The 17,409-nt window shown below is 28.7% G+C and overlaps 1 long non-coding RNA gene across 2 annotated transcripts; it reads left to right on the forward strand.

Annotated features, from left to right (window-relative positions):
• The first annotated feature begins 4,565 nt into the window (after positions 1-4,565).
• On the forward strand, positions 4,566-16,770 carry LOC147809480 (uncharacterized). 2 transcript variants are annotated; one of them, XR_015433771.1, is made up of 5 exons: positions 4,566-5,520; positions 7,685-11,079; positions 12,020-12,164; positions 14,613-15,301; positions 15,538-16,770. It is a non-coding gene; the product is annotated as an uncharacterized LOC147809480 (long non-coding RNA). The 2 variants fall into 2 exon arrangements; XR_015433772.1 differs by lacking the exon at positions 14,613-15,301.
• The last annotated feature ends 639 nt before the right edge of the window (positions 16,771-17,409 follow it).

Raw genomic sequence — 17,409 nt, forward strand, 5'->3', positions numbered from 1 at the left:
CCAATTACATCAAATCCATATAATGAAATTAAAATACAAAGAAAACAAGTAAAGAAATAAAAATGAATAATTCTTAAAAAATAAACAAAAAATAACTAAATAAATTTTAAAGGCCAGAAAACAAAAAGCTGAAAAGATATAACAGGGGTGATTGTATCCCAGCTGAACCTCGGAATCCTGGGTTTTCTTATCATCTCACCAGGTCTAGAGATTAGGAGCAGGATATGTGATTTTTTCAAGACCAAAAAAAGAGAAGTATTCAAAATTTTAAAAGTGTTTAAAATATTACTTCCAATGGAAAAACGCTCAAAGTTGCAGTGAATCCTAAAGGAAGTGAAACTTAAGAAAAAATGGGGTACCAGCTTCAGAAACCTTTTCTATCGAGAGAGCACGACAGAAGTCAAAAATTGCTCTCTCTGTACCCCTAAGTCCAATATAATGATTCTTGTAAGAACTTAATTTTTTTCTTACATTAGTTACTATAGAAGTGATATTCTCTATTGGTAGGTAACTTAATTATAAAGCTTAGATCTAAAAATTATATCTTGAGTATGAAAAATTTATATCTAGTATATGAATTGATATCTTGCTGCAGAGTTTTTGCACATAAAATTTTCAGTGCTTTTCACTTTATGACACAATTGCCCCTGATTAGGACTGGGCGATATTAGAAATTATGTATCGTGATGCATCGCGATATAGCGATGTATCGCGATATAGTATTTTTGAATTTCATTTACTTGTAAGGCACAGAAAGTCAGATTTCTATCAAAACTTCATACTCAGATTGATTTAAATCAATTTATAAATTTGAAGATATATATGTTTTGCTTAAGAAAGATATTAAATAAATTGACTTCAATGTACAAATCTTACTTAATATTTATTGAAATGTTTGTTTAGAAATTCATAATACGCGTAAAACAAAGTGCTAAAAACTTTTTTTAAAGCATTTTTTTACAAATTAATATTTTCTTGTACTATTATCATAATAGTACAAGAAAATATTAATTTGTAAAAAAATAATTATGCATAAATAATTACATAATTATTAAGTTCTATCGTAATGTTCAATTTCTAAATGAAACGTTAAAAATTATTTGTATGTTTAAAACAAAGTGCTAAATAAATTTTAGAAGAAAAAAAAAACGCTTTTAAAACACTATTTTTTATTATTATCATTTCAGTTTATTATAGTGTGTTATCTAGTGTGACACTAGAGCTGCACAATGGGCTATTGGCGACGGTCTGGGAAACATCTCTGAGGATGATCCGAAGACATGCCATCACAATTTTGATCCTCTGCAGATGGGATGGCACCCCCGCTTCGGTAGCTCGACGACCTGCACGCGAAGTCGAGCACTTAACGGTAGAACAGTTTAACGGGGACCAATACCGCACACCCTCGGTACCTACGCAGACTGATCCAAGTGGTCACTCACCCGCACACTGACCGCAGCCAATGATGCTTGACTTCGGTGATCTGCAGGGAACCGTCTCTTTACGATCAGTCTACTGCGGGACCTTATCATTTCAGATAAATAATTAAATTAAATAATGACCGAATTATGAACGAAAAACAAAATAAGATTTAATTTCTTAAAAATAAAAAAAATTTGATATTCCATAATATATTTAGCTAATTAACAAATAATATGAAAAGAATATTTTTTAACAAAAATTATTATACTCTCTAATAAAACGAAGTGTTAAATGATTTTAAAAAATGAATAAAATACGCAAACCTTTCAAATTTTTTTGTATAAGCAAAGTTGATTGACTTATATCCAAATACAAATGACAAAAATAAATTTTGTTTTAACTTTATTTCTAAAAATAAAAGCAACAAGATTTATAAATTTAAAATCAGTAATAAAAACTCATTAAATTATTTGAAGTTTCATTCAAAAAGTTTTTAATAAATTAAAAGGAAGTAAGAAAAATAACCTAACAAATTCAATTCTTCATGGGCGCCTAAATTAGATTGCCGATAATTTTCACATTTAAAAATAAAAAGAAGTTTTTTTAAAAAAAAAACTTCTAAATCTGTGCCCCATAACATGAAGAAGGAGAAAAAAAATAGAGAGAATTTGAAAATCGATTCGATGTTTTCTAAGAAAGGGCGTGCACAAAATAAAAAATTTGACACCCCGAATAACTTTTCATTAAACAATCAGATTTTCCCGTATGTGATAGTGGGTCAAATCTTAAATGCTCTTTGCTGATTAATTCAAACGATGTTTTAATTATACAATAAATTACGAATTCAGACAAAGAAACGTACTCTCTCTCAAAAACATGGCTTATTTTTGCTGATATATAATTCTGACCCTCAAAATATGGATGTTATGGCTAAAAAATATGGTCTCAAAAGGTTACATAAGAGGGCAGTCTAAAGTTTCGACCTCTTAACCTAAATTTCACCCTTTTTGCGTATTCCGCTAAATCTTGAGATATTTTTATGGAATCAAAAGATTATTTTGTATGTAGTTATAAAATTAATTAATCCAAAAATAATTTGATTTATAAATAGTTTTTATAATTATTTTATCTAATAGTAGACGAAAAATTTCTCTCTTGTAATATGTACAAGTTCTTACATCATTATTAAAGTATGTAATTTTAAATATCAGTGTACAAAATTTGAATAATGTCTGAGTTAATAAATTATAAAAAAGTCATGTATTTAAAACTTCATTTCTCGAAAACTATTCCACCAATTTCATTTAAATTTTGTATTTTTTCATTTAAAATTACAAATTTAACCATAATACCTTACAATTTAAATTCCCGTCATTAGATGAAATGCATTATAATACTAAATATTTTACAAGAAATTATATTCGAATAAAGGAATTTTATAATTGTGTACAAAAACCATTTTGATTCGCTTGTCAATTTCTCGAGATAAAGAATTAAGATAAAAGGGTTCAAACTTTTAATCGCTCTCCTGTATAAATTATTGGAACAATATTTTTCAGATTGTGGTTAACCAGACCATATTTCAAGAGTCAAAATACCAAATCTGTTGAAAAAATTTAAATAATAAAATATGTTTATTCTGAAAAAGTGCTTTTTTTTTGCTGATTTCATCACTTTAAACGTCGTTAACATCAATTAATTAACATAATTAAGGTTAAGTTCATCTTCGTCAATCTTAAGCAGACTATATCGAATATATATGTTAAGTAATACAGGGTGTCCCAGGATTATTGGAGAAAACTTAAAGGTTGGTAAGAGGCATCACAAGGATCAAAAATTACATAGCTACCCGTGGTCGGAAACGTCATGGGATTGGGAAAGAAGTATGATAGGTGAAACAAAATAACACAAGACTAAGATCTTCTGAGATGTTTATTGGTTAAAGATATTACATGTGTTGTGGTAGATAAGTGAAAATGTCACCATCACTGCTAATGATGTATGCGTTCACACCATCAGGCCAGGGATTGGGGAACTTGTAAAAGAGTAGCCGATTTTTTCAACCAGATCCATTTCAGAATCCACAGGTGTTACGTACACAGCATTTTCCATTGCATCCCAAAGAAAGAAATCCATGCTGCTTAAATCAGAAGAGCGTGGTGGCGGAACCAGATGCACACTTTGTTCGACTTGGACGGTTTCTGTTTACATTACAGATAATTTATCAAGCTCTACTACTTTAAATTATTATGAAAGGAAGTTGTAAATTATTGTCATCGAATTTTTAGTGTGTATACTCTCCTTTTGGGAGCAGAAACATGATAAATGAAGTATATTTCGGGAAAAACTTGAAATCAGGTTCTCGCTTGCATCTTCGAATCGGCAAAAGCAATTCGTTACGTGCAGTGTGAATGGTCCTTGGATTGCGTGAAAATAGGCTTTACTTAATATTGTGACAGAATTCTTACGCAAATTATGTATATAAAAGTATGAAAGGTCAGTTTCTCTCATTTTCTTCAACACACATGTCTTCTGTTGTGTTTAAGTTTAAAAAAAAACTAAAAATTTGTCTGTACTTAATTGTAACCATCATAATCAATTCATGATCTAGCTATTTCTCTGCATGAAAAAAAAAATCCTCTTTTAACGCTTTTGCAAAATTGACTCTAATCAATTTTAGTATTCTCTCCCGGATGTACGTCATGGATGACAATCAATTACCGATACCCACAATTGGCACAATTATCGCTGTTTGAATCAAAGTAGAAATTAAAGTTGAACACCCATCAAAGTAAATTACGTCACATCAAAGTAAGAGACAATTACAAATACAGGGAACTTTTCATATATTTATTTAATTTTAAAAGCAATAATTTTCCTCTTTTCATTAATAGAATTACAGGGTTGGTTAAACTGCTTGTATAAATGTCTAATAAAATATGATTTTATTTTTAAACTTCATTAAATAATTTTAAAATTGGAAAGAAATTTTAAATTCACAGAAGCCGAGATTATTCATTTGATATATCATACTCTCAACAACAGTGCGTGACCTTTTTTCCCCTTCGCATTTTCCCTTTTCCCTAAACTTTCGCGGTTCCCACTTTTGTTTTATTTAAGGTGGGTTGACACGATCAAAGTATAGTTCGTTCACCAGGAGTTGGCACTTGGCTCCACCTCCTCGGACGCAGAGTTCATTTCAGCGCGGGGGAGTAAGAGGAAAAACATTTCCCCGCTTGAAATCGAGATAACCTCTAATGCGCGCAAAGCCTCCACACAGTTTTTTATAGGTAGTCCGATCAGACCACTATGAAGGCAAACCAGTTTACGAAAGAGCCCTTTAATAGAAAATCTAGTAAAAATAAGAAAGTGGTAGCAAATATATGTCTAAAAATTTGTTTAATTTTTGAATATGATTAGTTTGTTTTATTTACTTGTCTACCACTACACATTCAATTCTCAAATATATATGACAAATTCCTCTCTGTCACTTTTAAAGTAGAATTTAGTTTCATGAGCTCAAACTGTTCACTTTTTAAATAGTCAGCGCAGACTACTTGTAAGAAACCGTGTGGAAGCTTTCTGATGTAGAAGGTGATGGCCAAACACAAACAGTGAATTCTTTTTCAGTCACTTATTTCGCTTTATCATCAGCTATTATACCTTTCGTTATTCCAGCTAATTTATATTTAAAATCTTTTTCCCAGCAAAATATCTCAAAAAGAACAAACTATTCAATAAAAAGAGAGAAATATCAGCAAGTTTATGAAATAAAATGCACATGAAGATTGCGAAATAAATACTTTTGTCATACGATCGTAAAAATAGCAGCCTTGTTCACATCCTTCTCCCCAAAATAGCGAAATAGTATCATCCGATACCACGTGATGAAGGCGAAGCCAAGTGCCAACTCCTGGTGAACGAACTATACTTTGATCAAAGTAAGCGCGCGCATTCACCAGTAGGGAAATATTTTTGGGGAAATGTGACGATTTAGAAGAAGTTGTTTTTGTTTACAGGGAATATGTTTATTTTGAATGTTTCTTTCAAGAAATTTGGACGTACTAATAGGATTTGAAAACTTCTCTATATTATCGGGTAAGTGAGAATTTCTTCATTTATAATCAACTATATGTGCTTTTAAAATGAATATTACGTTTTCTATTTTAAATACTACTAATTATATCACATACTAATATACGTTATACTCATGTATATATGATATCTTTGTGTAGTTTATAGATTATTAGAAGTATTTCTGAACTGAATAATCAGAAATAAACACAAAATATGTATTCCATGCCTAATAGTTCATTTATTCCCGATCTGTTTGTGCATTAATAATTTTTATTAAAGTTTATAAAATATTTAGTTGAACATTTTTTCAGCTCTATCATTTTATAGTATAATTGATTGCTTAACTTTTATTACTGAGTAGATATTAATACTGATTATTTTCTGTCAAAATTTTATATAAGTAATTGTTGTTTTCGGTTACTCTCTGTCTATATTTAAATAAAGAAAAAATTGCTTATAGAGAAAATTTTGTGTCATGACAAGTGTGGAATTTAAAAAACATGGAGATCCATATGTCTCATTTAGGAATTAGATTAGTTGTTAATTCTAGATTGAAATTCAGTTATTTTAAATTTTTGTGCATCTCTAGCTTAATATTAAGATCTTTTTACATTGATTTGATCTTTATACAAATTTGCTTGAGAGTTTTAAAATGTCTGTTTGTTTGACTTTATCTTTTTTGCCAAATGTCTTATGTTTTATTTGACCACATGCACTCTAACTTACTTGACACTAAAATTGTTTCATACAGAGAATATCTTATTTCCATGTATAATACATTAAAGTTATTTTCATCAGTTATCTTGATGAACTATAGAAAGTTTTGTTGAAGAAAAATGTTTAATATTTCTTTAGTCAACTTCATTTTGGACTGTTCGTGATGCTTTATGCTATGCTACAGTTATTAAATTGAAATCCTATGGACTTGCTTTTATTTATAGTAAATTTTTTTTGTTGTTCTAAGTACATTATTTGCTCTAAGAAAGAGCAAAAAAATTTCTCTTTTTCTCTTTCTGGAAACATACAATATGCAAAATCTTAAATAATTTGATTAAAATGTGCTAGTTTTACGAACACAGATACAATACTTAATATATAATATACAGTGTGTTCTCTAAACGCTGCTTTTGATATGTATTTTTATAATCCTTATCAAAAAGGAAAACAAAAAGTGTGTATGTTACAATTAGTATAAAACTATGGGGAAAACATATGCACTATTGAAATCTGACTATTTACAGTTAAAAAATGTAGATGTAATTAACATCAAAACAGGTTTAATTGGGTGTTGAAACTTGAAGATGTGTTTTTTATACAGTCAAATGTGTCTTGTTGTATATTTCTTTTTTCTTCCAGAAAAGTGATTTGTCATTTTTCTGTGTTTATTTTTTCCTTCCTTAAATACTAATTCGCTAATGCTAATTTTTTGATAAGGTATTTGAAAAGACATATTAAGAGCAATCCTCATGAAATACCACATATATAGCCTATGTCTCATTGTGCTCATCAAATTCAAGTTTTGTCAAAGTAAATTGAAACTTTTAATCTATGCATTTTATAAATATTGTTTTAATATTAATGAAGAGTTGATACTAATTTTGTTACTTGATTGTTCAAAATATACAAATACTTCATTCTCCTCAAAAATATACAAATTGGAAGTAGCAGTCAGCACAGTTCAAGTGCTCATTAATAGGCAGTTTATTTTTCAGTAGTAGGAAGTTATTTCTTTTCAAATTTAGTAAAGTAGTAACTTTGTGTATTTTGAGTATAGTTTAAATTTATTTATTATTTTTTCTAAATGAATATTCAATAAAGACAGTTTAATTTTATGTGGTGTAGACCATTTTGAAACACTACTTTTACTTTTAAACAATTTTACTGAAATATATTAAAAAATTCAGAATTTTTTTATGTTTGAAGTTTTGTTAGAATTTTGTGAAAATTTTAAAGGGGAGTAGTCGAAATTGCATTCGGAAAAAATTTGATATTATTTGTTGATTGTATTAGGAGAAGTTGATGCCGTAGCAAATGTTAATCACTAATTCCGTAGAAGACACAAAAAAATCGAATGATAATAATGTAATGTAGCAGTATAAAAAAATTAAATCAATTGTAAAGAAAAGATTTATGAACCTTTTATTTATTTGTTTTTTTTTAATAATGTATTTTTTATCTCTTACAGGTTGACAGAATTTATTCTTCATCTCCTCTTCTGCATTTAAAATAGCCTGTATTATATCACAGCCGGAAATAATTACAAGCTTTCATTTTCTAAAAACCATAAACAGAAGTAGAAAGAGCAGTAATGAAAGTGTTCAGAGAAAAATGTTTTGACTTTAGGGAGCTTTCATAATCATTTATAACTTTTTATCTTAATTTACCTAATTATATAATCTTATCAGGACTTTTATAATCTTAATTATGTATTACTTATTTTTGTTCTAAAAGCTTTTGGGGGTTATCGCGGTAGCAATTTTTAAAAAAAAAATTCTTGTACTGGATCTTTTATTGGGTTAATAACATTTTACTATGTCCTATTCAAAACTGTTATACAAAAGTTTTTAAATATATTTTCTAAACATTAAATCTGAGGAAATTTGCTATTATATATTCTTTGTAGATTAAAATTCAAATTATATTTTTATTATTAAACAGTTCAAGACTCTTTCTTTAAATTTAAGCTTCTTCTAATTGTTTTATATTGTAAAATTTTAATGTTGATACTGCATAATGTATATGCATGTTACATAAAATATTTATAAATCTTTGTGACAGTTTTCTTCAATCTTTTTGTTCTTATTATCTTCTTTTTAAGTACTAGAAATTAGTCAAAATAGTTTATGGGTGACAGCTTATAAATTTCTTCATTCATAGTTTCAGTGTATTCCATTAAAATTATTTCCTTAAACTAATATGTTTAATTTACTATAAAAATTATTTCATTCAATATATTGTTCTTTCCCATTTCAAATGATTTGTAATCCAATGATGTTTTTACCAATAAAAATTTTTAAACTAAGAACTATTACTTGTATGTTGCAAAAAAATAAAATTGGATTTCAGTGGAGTTGTATAATAAATTTTATAAATAGTATATTTTTCTGTATTAGATGTAAAAGGCTTCAGCATGCAAAATTTATAGAAATCAATACTTTTCTTGATGTAAAAGTTACTCTATAAATAACAATAATAAACGATGTAGGAGTCAAATAGCAAATGCCTAAAGTTATTGAATATCAAATAATGTTTCTAGAACTTTCTGGAAGCTTTTTCTCAAGTTGCTAAAGTTTCTCATCAAATATCACTGAAATCCAAATTTATTTACATTTATTGAAACAGTCTTTTCGTTTTAACTATTTCTATTCATAATTTAAAATCAACAAGTCCAATGGATTACCAGTAGGACCAGGTTTTACTTTTGATATATGACGAGGGATGTCAAAGAAGAATGATGAAAAGTTAAGGTTTATTTATGTATAGTTTATTTTTCTAAAAAAAAATTTTTTTTACCCCTATATCTATTTACAATATCAGTTGTTAAAAAATTTGGCTTTAAAAGAGCATGATATAGCATAAGCTTTTTTATAAGGAGTTTGATAATAATTATTACAAAATAATAGCTTGCATAAGGAATACAAATTGAAAAATTTGTTTGAGTAAATTAACATTCTTTAATGATGGTAACAAGTGGTAAATATATATATAACACAATAAAAAACAAAAAAGATTACGAGAATAATTAAGAAAAAATAATATCTTTATTTGCTACACAAAAGTTGCTAGTACATAGAATTAATAAATTGCATCAAAAATACAGAGAGAAAAATATAATAAAAATTCATGAAAAAAGAAGCTATTCAATGAAAAAAAAAATTTAATACGTAAAAAAAAAAACATTTTTATTAAAAAGAATAAATTAAAAAGCCGGAAAACAAAAACAATGAAAAAATGTAATATATATTTTTGTTTTCCGACTTTTTAAATTTTTTTTAAATAAAAACGATTTTTTAAATATTTAAAACTATTTTAACCCAATTAATTTGAATGATTAATCCGGTAAAGGTATAAGAAGATTAATGGAAACTCCTTTAGTGCTTCAAAAGCAATCAAACAGGTTCTGACATTCTAATTTTTGCATACATAGCGATTTAAAAATGTGTATTTGTCATTTTATTTAAGACATATTTCAAAGTGAAGCGAAAGAACTATAATAGCCACCTAGGTAGACCATTTATTGGAGAAAGAAAGGACATACAGATGGAAAAATACACATGCTAATACCAACAAAAGATAATTCGACTCCTGTGCCCTTTGCATTCAAAGTGTGAAGCCCGCATCAGAAACTAAATAAGAAAGAAATATGGAAAGCTACCATCACTTGGGTGCTTTATTTACATCGCACAACAGCTGCACAATGGGCTACTGGCGACGGTCTGGGAAACATTCCTGAGAATGATCCGTAGACATACCATCGAAATTTTGATCCTCCGCAGATAGGATAGCTCCCCTGCCTTAGTAGCCCGACGATCTGCTCGAGAAGTCGAGCACTTTACAGTAGAACAGTTTAACGAGGACCAATACCGCTCGCCCTGGGTCCCTACGCAGGTTGCTCAAAGTGGTCACTCCACTCGTTTGATGACCGCAGCCAGTGATGCTTGATTGAGGTATTCTACTGGAAACTGTGCCTTTACGATCAGTTCACAGCGGGACTACTAGCTCAAGTATTGTACAGAATGTAATGGAAATGGTTCCTCAGAGATCGTTAGCACAATATTCAAAATTTCGCTTTATGTGACCCTCCAAATTCACCTGCTATTTTTCATACAGTGAGAATGGGCTTGAGAAATAATTTTTTTGAATTTTTTCTGTGATTAACTTGATTGTAACCGCGTACGTGAAGTTAGGATCGAGCTTCCTCACCCCACGAAACTGGAAAAATTCTATTTAACGCATCTTTGAAATTGACCCTTATCATTTTTAGAATCCTCTTAAGCAAATACGTCATAGATAACAATCAATTACCGATACCCACAATTGGCACAATTATCGCTGTTTGAATCAAAGTAGAAATTAAAGTTGAACACCCTTCAAAGTAAATTACGTCACATCAAAGTGAGAGACAATTACAAACACAGGGAACTTTTTATATATTGATTTAATTTCAAAAACAATAATTTTCCTCTTTTCATTAATATAATCACAGAGTTGGTTAAACTGCCTATATCAATGTCTAATAAAATATGATTTTATTTTTTAAACTTCATTAAATAATTTTAAAATTCGAATGAATTTTAAAAGCACAGAGGCAGAGATTATTCATTTGATATATCATACTCTCAACAACAGTGCGTGACTTTTTTTCCCCTTCGCATTTTCCCTTTTCCCTAAAATTTCGTGGTTCCCATTTTTGTTTTATTTACTTTTATGACTTACTTTGATTGCGCGCGCCTACTTTGATCAAAGTACTTTGATCGTGTCAACCCGCCTTTAAACAAAAGCTATTGTTGGAGGAAGCCATTTTCTGTATGTGGCTGCGCGGAATTTCATATTTTATCATCATGAAAGTTTTAATTACAGGTAATTCTTATTAATTAAAGATTTATAATATTAGTGTATGTTTCATAGCAGTATATGAAAAATTACATGAAATTTAAAAAAGATTAATGAATTTTATTAAATATCTGTGAATACCACGCTTTAGATTTTAAAGTAAATAGTTTGTTTCTCCTCTATATGTAAAATTTATGTATTTTAAGAAAATCGCTATAAAAAAAAATTCATTTATTAAAGTTTTTCTCTTCTTCCTTAGAAATCCTTGGTTTGATCTGTCGAAAATGTGTGAAGCAGTTTAGTAATGAAATTTCATTTAGTTAAATTACTTGATTTATGTTTATTTAAGTGACATAATACAAAGGTATCTTTTTTTTCTAGGAAATATATTGCTAATTAAAATTTATTTTATTTAGAAAGCTTAATATTGAATTTTCTTAAAAATAGTGAAGAGTTTTTTGATCATGTCTAAAATAATTTGTTTCAATTTTATTGTAAACTAATCTAAAAAAAAATTCTGAGAGAAATGGAACAAATTTAGATAATATTTATCATTTTCATTCACAGTTACTGCATTCATTATTATTCTTTTAGGTTGTCTTAACTATTGAATAAATTATGAGCATGCATACTTCTAAAAAAAGATTTTATTCTGTATGTTTCACATTTATGTGCAGAACAATTTGTACTCAGTAATTTGTTTCATTTAAATACATAATACAAATACTATAATAAATTAGAAGATAATTCAGATTAGCAAGTTATCGTTATTGGATATTAATATGAAATTGAATTTTTTCAATTATTTAACTTCTCAAACTATATCTATAATTGTATTTTTTTCATTACCCTAAGATTTTTAACAGTTTACACGTATAAATGGACAATGTAAAGCAAACCTTTCATATTTCTTCTTTCTCTTCATAAAATACAAACTAATAAAATACTTTGCTATTTTTTTTATTAGGTGATTCCCTGGAGAAGTATTTAGCTAATTAATTAAATGCTGAATGAAAATGGGATATCGATGTTTGCACACCCTGGAATCGGTGTGGACAAATTAAGTGTGCAGTTGTGAAGGGACGATAGTGTTTTTGTCTTAATTCATGTTGGTAAGTTGAAATGTTATTTATTTACATATTCAATGATTATGTATCTAAACCATTTGTTGGCATTGTTTGTATCTTGTGTAACTATTCTAATTCAGATACTGATTATTTTTTTTTTAATATTACTCATATATAAAATAATTTATTTTGCTTTTCTTAAAAATTAAGGAACTAATGATGTGCAATTGGGTACAATGCCCAACTTTAAAAAACTGGCTTTTGTGGTTAATAAAATTTGTGGGGTTATTGGTGAGATTTTGTTTGGTGATCTGTGGAAGAATAATTCTGGGCAGCCAGCCGCGAGGAACTAAAAAAAAGAGAAGGGAACTCTGAAGGTATAACTCGTAACCACCCCCAAGCAACTATCTACAAGTGTTTTTTTTTTTTTTTTTGTTATTAAATTTGCAAGTTTAAAATCTGTTGAACACCTTGGCGTTTGTAGTTGGCGCGGCGGATCACAATACAGAAATATTCCTGAGATATTTTTCTCGAACGAAGAGTTTAGAAATTTCTCATGCTGAAAGATCAGCGTATGCATCAACATTTTGTTAATCTTGAAAACGTCACTATAAAGCGATTCAATGAAGTAATTAAAACTTTGTGAATTTTACTTTGGCTAATGTTCTGTGAATCAGCTTTATCTGTGGATGAATGTATTGGTTAAGATCACATACATTTAAACTGCCAGGGCCATATTCAACTGGCAAACATCTTTGAAGAATGCATGGCAAAGTTGCTAAAAAAGGAAGTGTATTTATTTATACACAACTTTATATACTAATTATATGAAAATATTGTAATCTTGTCTTGACATTTAGCCAGATAACCAGAACTCATCCCATACAAATAATAAAGAGTAGTCACAGTCAGAAGTCTGTTTAGAAGAAATTTGGGTCCGTTAACGAACTATTCACAAAATATCTTTTCATAAAACCTGACATTTCACAAAATAATTTATCTTTTACTCAGACTCTTCACAAATTATCAGACTCTTTACAAATTATCTTCACAAAATATCTTTTCATAAAACCTGACATTTCACAAAATAATTTATCTTTTACTCAGACTCTTCACAAATTCGTTTATCTTCATTATTGTTTTGTTAATCGAATAAACCCTTCCCAGGAGGGGGGGGGGAGAACGACAGATGTAAACGAAATAAATTTTGTCTTCGGCAGACGCTTCTTCCTTTATTCGTTCGAAATGAATATTCTGCATTCAGCAGTATAGGCAAAATACCAAATATTTGTATGTTGCATCTCTAATTTAGTAGCAGCAACTGCTGTTTATTTTTTAAATTATAATTTTACAGTGTTGGGCATAATCTTGTAAGTCTTTACAATTTAAAAACTCCTTGAAAAAGTTTTTTTTTTGCAATAACAGACCCTATTTGCACTAATTCACAAAAGCAGGACCCTGGTTGAAAGAATGTGACCTAACATTTATTTTATATTCACAAATTACGAGTAATTTTTTTCTCAATTTTGCAAATACGGACCTTTCACAAAATGTCTGGATAGATCCCTGACAGTACTTAAACAGATTTAGTACTATGATGCTGTAAAAAAAAATATTCAGAATGTATTCAGTAGAGAGTGTTATTTTCTAATATTCTTATCTGTGCTACTTTACACAATGCAGAAAAATGTTTAGATGCAATAGATTATTTTATGACTAGTTCTTTCTCTCAATGATTCTGGTTCTACCCTTAAAGGACAGGGGGAAGATTGTTTAGAACATTGTCCCTGAATTATAAATACCCTTCCACTTTAAACGCCTTTGGTAAAATATACTAAATGAATAATGCTAATAACACTAATGAATAATGCCCATTGCTATTTCAAAATAGCAATGGGTATAATGTTCAACACTAAAAGAGATTTTGAAAAAAAATTTCGATTGCACGGAGATTACTCTAATTCTATTCTTTGTTAGCTTGAATGAGATGTAAACTGAACAGAAGCTAATACGAGTGCCTTAGTTAGTGTCTTTCTCTATTATTACTAAATGTTTTTTGTTTTGATTATTCGGAGAATTGTATATTATTAACAGTGGCATTTTACCTTAATCGTAGTGAGTTTTTTCCCCCAACTGTATTGTTATGGTACGAATTGTTTACTGTTAGTACAGCACTGTTTATAAATTATTACAGTATTAATAGAATAATTAAAGTCAATGAATTAAATGATCTTTTAATGTTTATCAGTATTTGTCTTTAATCAAACTCTGGTTAAGAAAAAGACAGTGCCCCACCAGTTAGTATATTCCTCTTTTATTAATAAAATTAATAATATATATTTTTTTAATTTGATTATTTCAAAAATATTTTTTACTTTTGTTTTTATCAGTGACATTTATTGCATTCTAAATAAAAACTAATTTAATGTTCAAACTAGATACTAATAAGTTTAGAAAATTAATTTATGATTTTATTTTTTATTTTTGAAAAAGGTTTAGAAAATAATATTCATTAAAGAACTGGTGATGTCGACAGAATTTAGATGATTAGATACTAAAAAACTGGGAGCAGTGCAATCAAACCTGAACAATAGACAAACACATCAACATGTACTGGCTCATCATTAAAAGTCAGCGTGGGGATAACTCAACATGCACATTCCATGATCCATCATGGACTCGTGCCTTTAAGAAGCCTACGTGGCTGTCTCTAGGGTAAACAGTGACTCAACAGTGCACACACCAACTGAACAATTGGCTGTGGGGTCATTTATGTTGTGTAAAGAAAATATAAAAAAATCTGCTGTGACTAACTATTAAATGCTGTGATGTAATGTCCTGTGATTGTCTTGTTCTTAAAGCCATTAGTCTTTATGTGTAAACCCTGATTGATGCTGCAATAGGAATATTAAATAATATTAATCAGACACTTCCCCTCTCTTTCAAATGTAAGTAACCTGACTAAATTGGGGATCTGCAAAAAGAATTTAAAAGAAAAAATCGAGCAACAAACCTAACGTTGCAATAATTTACACTCCTTTTTTATGTCTTGATTTTAAAGTGACAGATGTGTCAAATCCCCAAGTATGAGTTTGAGTGATGCTTCCACCCAAAAGAGCTGTGAGACCACTCTGAAAGTGTCGCAAGTATGCCATATGCGTGGAAAAAGATGGATATGCCAGGTTTAATAATTATTTTTCTTTTCTGTTTATCTCTGCTTATAACTTAAAACGTATACTTTTGTGCTAAATGTTCTTTCACTCTGTAATTCAAATTGATTCAAACTACTACATGCCATCCTTTATTAGATTCACAATTTGAAGAGTTGTGCTTTTATCTATATACTTAACCATTGGTTGAAATCTTAACAAGGTATCTTGATTACAATATTAATTTGAAGCAACTTGTTCTCTTCTAGCTTTTGCCTGGATTCTACTGATGATTCATGTTTGTCCCGGGGAATAGTCTCACAGCATTGTCTGCTTAAAGCTTTTCTGTGAGATATGTTTATCAGGACTTGTTTCTACAATGATGTATGCAGATTCTCATTTAGTTTGAAGAATATCTCTGTACTGTAACAAGATAATATTTCAGTCATTGATTTTGCTATATGTATTAAATATAATTGTATATTTTTTAAATTCATAAAAATAATTAAGCTCTTTATTTTCCGGCACAGTTGTCAGTTAATAATATAACTGAAGTCTTTGATTGGATTCTGATCCACTGTAGAATTTTAAGGTAACATGATTTCTATTTTTTTATCTAGAAAAATGCTTTTATTTTACAGCTGACTGAGCAGACAATAGCATAGCTGCCAACTGTTCAGAATTTTTTATCCAATCTGAAAATCTGATATTTTTATAAAAAATCTGAATTTTCATAAAATTTTTGATTTAAAACCAATCCTTTTTTCTGATTGCCACAAGCACGCATCCTGTGATTATGGTGCTAAAGTAACTTTTAGTAGCTTTTTATTGGAAAATATTATTCCAATAGCTGTCTGTTGCTGATTATTTCACTAAATTATTATTTTTGGAATTTTTTTTTTGTAGTATTTAAACACTTGCATCAGAAATATTTGTTTATGATGTAGATTATTATTTACCTGTGTTTTATAATTTGGAGATAAATAATTATATATTAATAGGTAATGTTTGTTTTTAATATATTATACCGGTATTCCTAATTATAAAATATTAATATTATAAGTTTCCCACAAAAGATAGCGTTTATAGTTTTGTTTTACTAATTTACATATTTAAATATATGTCTATTAATGTTATGATTTAATAGTTAAATTTTTATCTTACTCTCATAATTAGCGCATATAATTTTGTCTCATATAGTGTTCCTAATTTTTTATTCCTAAGGTTGGCAGCTATGCAATAGTTATAAAGAAAGACTTAGCTGCTTTTTTTCTCAGGATGATGCCACTAGTAGTGGTCATAGACCTTATATGATTGCATCTGCAAGCACCTTCATAGAGTCAAGCTAGCTACCATATTCTGTCTATTGTGTAAGAATAAAAACAAATATACGTGCTTCAAATTCTCAGATCCAACTTGAATAATTTTTTCTTCTTCCTTTTTATACTTTTTACATATGCTGTACTCTTACCACTAAAAATAAATATATTCAAAAGAAAATATATCTCATTTATTTATTCTTTCTTGAAGATGTATATCAAGAGAAAGATACTATTTTATAGTACATATGTATCCAAGGCGCTACTACTTTAACACTGTAACTATTTCAATTTAAATGAATCTCAAGTTAGAATTTAATGCTACTATATTTGATTAAAATTTTGAAAATACGTCCAATAGTACGTTTAGAAGTCATTTGACTAAAATATTTATAAGTATTGAACAAGAGCTAGCTCTTGACCTGAGAAAAAAACCAGAGTTTTGGGAAACGAAAAGCGTTAGTTAACTTATTTTTAACGAACTAATTTTTCTAACTGCAATTCAACTTTTTTTTATTTTCAACTAGCTGAATATCCCCTCTTCGAACAGGATTAATAAAATTAAAAAACAATAACTCGGTACTGAACAACCCAATGAAATCGTGGACAAAACTGAACGGTATATACTGACAAAATTAATAAGCAAAAACATAACAAAAACCTGTTTTTTGTAGTTCAGCCATTAAAATTGAGATTAATTGTATTCAGCATTACTAGGCATAATATCGAAATTTACCATTAACTTGAAATTTTTGTAAATAAGTAATTTCTTTAATTTGTATAAAAGGAATTACCTATATTAATTAAGCATCATTGGCGGCA

The sequence above is a fragment of the Parasteatoda tepidariorum genome, chromosome 5, assembly GCF_982258835.1.
Source record: "Parasteatoda tepidariorum strain Cologne lab strain chromosome 5, Ptep-v5.0, whole genome shotgun sequence".
In the NCBI taxonomy this organism is placed as follows: Eukaryota; Metazoa; Arthropoda; class Arachnida; order Araneae; family Theridiidae; genus Parasteatoda; species Parasteatoda tepidariorum.